This window comes from Petaurus breviceps, unplaced genomic scaffold (genome assembly GCF_028583685.1).
Source record: "Petaurus breviceps papuanus isolate PSGF00001 unplaced genomic scaffold, PetGlider_PUasm1.0 91133, whole genome shotgun sequence".
Classification (NCBI taxonomy): Eukaryota; Metazoa; Chordata; class Mammalia; order Diprotodontia; family Petauridae; genus Petaurus; species Petaurus breviceps.
In genome coordinates this window covers 65039172-65043504 of record NW_027187419.1, presented here as the reverse complement: position 1 = coordinate 65043504, position 4333 = coordinate 65039172, and the positions used below count along the sequence as shown (strand labels likewise).

The window sequence follows — 4333 nt, the reverse complement described above, 5'->3', positions numbered from 1 at the left end:
GAAAGTAGAGAAAATATAATTTGGAGATATACAGATAAACTTCATCGGTTAGGCGTCTGTGACTACACAGATATATCCTAAGAAGTTTTTATAGGTACACAAAGGTTAATGTAACTTGTCCAGAGACACACTACCAGTACACAGCAAAGGCAGAATTTTAGTAACAACAATGGGGATTTATATAGTACTTGAATGTTTTCAAAATGCTTTACGAATGTCTCATTTTATCCCCACAACATTACAATACATCCTGGGAAGTAGGTGTTATTATTATCCCCATTTCACAGATGAAGAAACTGTGGCAGGCAGAGGTTAAGTGACTTGTTTAATGTCACACAGCTAGGCAAGTATCTGATGCTGATACTCTTTTCTTCCTGACTCCAGGTTCACTGCTCTGACCGCTGAGCCATTTAGCTGCCCACATATTCAAGTCTAACACTGAACCACATTTGGTCTTTATAATTTGAATTTTGGAAAACCAGGAATTAAGGAGTCATAAATAACTTCACACAGACTTAAAATATGGGGTGGGGGGAAGGGAACCACCAGTAATTTCACAAATACTCTACACCCAAAGTCAATTTCCCTTATGAAACTATTACATTAACATAATCTCTTATGGAACTCTAAGAAGTTTCCACACAATCTTGGGGTTATGCAGCACACAATTTGAAAACCCCTTATGTGGCTGAGGGTCCAATCAATTGTGGGCCAGGCACCTTTGCTTTCTTCTTCTCCTCACGGACGGAATGAATCCTTTGCCAGTTGCCTTTCAAAGAACAGTGTTTGTTATTAACAGGGCCAGGACATCACTTTGTGTCAGGGTGAGAGCAAATCCATAAGTACTAAAGGAAAAGCAACTGAAAGCTTCTACCCTGTGGACAGTGGCTAGGTAGTGCCATCCTAGTATTAAAAAGACAGTTTATTCTATCTCTACCCTGATATATAAATTATAAGTGCCTTAAAGGCACTCTCACAAATATTTTGTAAAATAGGGCACAGAGTAATAAAAACAGGATGGAAAAAATGAGGAGACTGAAATAAAGGGTCCAAAACTCGATTTATGAGAAGAGGGGAAGGTTTAAGTGGTAAAGGTAAAGGCACTGAGAGGGCAGCTCAGAACTGTACTAATTAGACTGTATGCTGCATTGTTACATGCTTTAGTCTTTTTCATGTTTAAATGGTGCCCAAATTATACTACTGTATGAGTGAAACACTTTTAAAAAGATCATAGTCATATGATGGCAAAGGATATTGAAGAAATTATCTAATCTTTCCTCAAAAAGATTAGTAAACTTTAACCAACTGTTTGGTAGTTCTGCTAGAAGGTAATTAATAGAATACAGAATAAGCAGACAAATAAATGACTTTCAACTTTAATCCATACACATTTGAATATTTAGTCAATACTTCTGAAGGCAAAGTTTAGCAAATTTTAAAGTGTGTAAATATATCATTGCTGGGGGGAAGGGGAAGTCTGTTTTAACTGAATAGGGGTGTGGTCTGGTCAAGGAAGAGGGTATAGATTAAAAAAACAACTCAGTTTCATAAAAGACTGATGGCAGAATATTCTTTTATAACCTGGCCATTATAGCTCATTCACACTTGGAGGTCTTGGATTCTCCTGGCAGCAGAAAGCTCTTCTATTAAGTATTTTTTGGTGTGGTTGAAATTTTAACCAGCGTGGTGTGTTACAAGAACCACAGGCTGTAGATTTGGGCACATGCACTCTCTGCATCGGTCTAATCCTCCGGGTAACAATATACACACAAGTACTGTAATCCTAGAGCAGTTACATGGATGGACTAAGTGGTGTGATGGGAGCGAGAGATTGTATCACAAGGATTCGTTTGATTATAACAGTAATCCACACCAAGTCAAATAAAATAGCCCAACAGCTAAAAACGTAGCCTTTAATGAATTTGCTAATTCTAGCAGGCCCTCATAAATATTTCCTACCTGTGAGTCTACCTTATCAAAACTAAGTGGCCGTGCTTTAATTACGTGGTATAATTATTTGATTTCCAGGAAGTTAAGACGTTGCTTTGTATTGAAACTTTAGAGGGAAAAAAAAGTTCTAGACATGCTGGGAAACACGAGCAAATCAAGAGAAAAGGTGAAACTGAATGCCATGCTCAGTGTTTGGTGAACCAGGATTCCAGCTGCTCCGCCTGACCTGTAATGTGGGTACCTCAGTTTAGAAAAGGGGCTTTTAAATGCTGGCTTACTGGATCATGTCACTTTGAGGCAGGAGAGAAGCCATGCCTTTATGGAAGACTACAGTGTAATGCAACTCTGCGCAGTGGAGGGGGCGAGCAGTCGCCCGCCCTTCCCAGTCTGCAGCAGCAGGGCCCCCAATTCTCAAGGGGGCGATCCCACACCCTTGCCCTCACATTGGAATGTTCCCTAAAAAGCCTGGGGCCTCTTATTTGAAAGGCTTTGAAAGGCAGTCAGTGTGGGGAAGGGGGGGGAGGTCTGTGGGTGTCTCTCTTGCCTGAGGAGTTGGAGGTGCTTGCAGAAAAGCCAGGCCATTTTCGCTCCAGCGGCCACTCTGGCGTGGGGCTAGCTTGGGTTAGACACATGCATACACACCATAGAGCTCTGCTTTGCCGTAGCAGCTGCTGCCTCTGCCTCTGCCTCTCCCGCCTCAGCCTCTCTGCCCGGCACACACACAGGTTCAGATTTGCGCGCTGTTTCAATCCTCGATGACGTGTCTCCGTTACGAGCCAATAGGAAACGGGCTCTGGTCAGGACAATGGGAGGGAGCCCGCCAATGAGCGAGCGCAGTGAGTTGGCGGTAGCCAATGGGAGCAGCGCTGCCTGGAGAGTAATGTTACAGAACGGAGAGAGTGAGGAGGCTGCGTCTGGCTCGCGCTCTCACAGCCATTGCAGTACATTGAGCTCCATAGAGACAGCGCCGGGGCAAGTAAGAGCCGGACGGGCACTGGGCTACTCTGTGCGGCGCTGAGGGTGAGTCTGGGGCAGCGCCGCGGCGGGGAGAGCGCCCCAAGCAGCTCGGAACCCCGCGCGGGAGCCGGATCCCCGCGGCCCGGAGCCGGCGGGTCAGGATTCACACAAAGGCAAATGAGGGGGGATCGTGGGGGGAACTGCGTACGGACAGGAGCCTTTTTCCCGGGCGCTTGAACCCTGCCCGGCGACGGGAGCCCGCGGACTCGTAGCCTCCTCGGGCTGCTGGGGACCCCGAACCCCACGAGTTTTTTTTTTTTATCTCCGCGCGGAAAAAAATTTTTTTAATTTAAAAAAATTTTTAAATCCCTGGTTTTTTTGGGGGGGGGGGGGGCTCGTGGCCGGTGTGCGCGGAGCGCGGGGTAGGGACGGGAAGACCGCGCTTGAGGCGGCGAGGGCGCGGGGCTCGGGAGGCTCAGCCTAAGCTGCTTACAGTGCATTGCATTAGCCATTGCTGCAGATAGAGCCCCAGACGCCGCCGCCGCCGCCGAGCGAGCTTCCCAACCTGGCGGGGCGGGGGCGGCCGGGGCTCGGCTGGGCTGAGGGGGGGGTAAGGGCGGTTGCGGGGTGGGGGGTGACGGCGATGCGGGGATCCCCCTCCCCGCGCCCCCTTCTCCCCGGGGCGCGGCGCGGGGGGGAGAGGCGCCGCTGCGCTCGCTGTAATATGGCTGACTCCAGCTCGGCGCTGCTGGCTGGAGAGAAAACAAGGCGGGCGAGAGCCAGAGCTAGGGGGAGCTGGCTGGGCGCACCAGGTCCGAGGCAACTTTTTTTTTTCCCTTCTCTTCCCCCTCCCTTTTCACAGCCCCGTGTTTTCCGTGCGGGGGCGGCTGGGGGAGCGCGGGATTTGGGGGGAGGAGGGCGGGCGGCGGCTCCGGCGGGGGGGGGGGGGGGCCCCCCCCCCCCAGGCACTAGCGGTGGGTCTGGAGGGGCCGCGCCCCCCCTCCCCCGCTTCTCCCCCTCCCCCTCGTCCTTCCCCCTCCCCCTGCCTGTAATGGCTGAGTGTGCGCCAGAGCGCACCGCGCACTCCTCCCCCTCCCCTCCCTCTCTCAGTCTCCCACACTCACACACACACGCACGCACACACAAAGGGAAGGAGCCATATTCTCGCTCTCACTCTCGCCCTCTCGGCGGCGCAGGCGAGGAAGACGAGCAGCGGCCATTCCGTGCGCGCCGCGCCGCCGGGTACACACGCACCCTCACGCGCCACGCGGGGCCCCGCGGACCGGCTCGGCCCCCCCCCACCCCCCGCCTCTCCCTTTTCCCCGCCCCCGCTTAAAGCGCGGGCTTCGGGCGGAGCCAGACCCCATTTCGAGTGGGGACTTTTGCTCTCTGGCGCACGACGGACGCTTCATACAAAATGGGGGGG

At 51.5% G+C, this 4333-nt stretch overlaps 1 protein-coding gene across 3 annotated transcripts in view; it reads left to right on the top strand.

Annotated features, from left to right (window-relative positions):
- Positions 1–2781: 2781 nt before the first annotated feature.
- The window catches only part of HMGB1 (high mobility group box 1), a 6764-nt gene continuing 5212 nt past the window's right edge, over positions 2782–4333 (top strand). Inside the window, exon 1 of one of the 3 annotated variants that reach the window (XM_069080145.1) lies at positions 2782–2926. The gene's annotated coding sequence lies outside the window, so the exon portion shown is untranslated. Of the gene's footprint in view, positions 2971–4020; positions 4150–4333 lie in introns of those variants that run through there. The other 2 variants (XM_069080144.1, XM_069080143.1) reach the window with 2 other exon arrangements.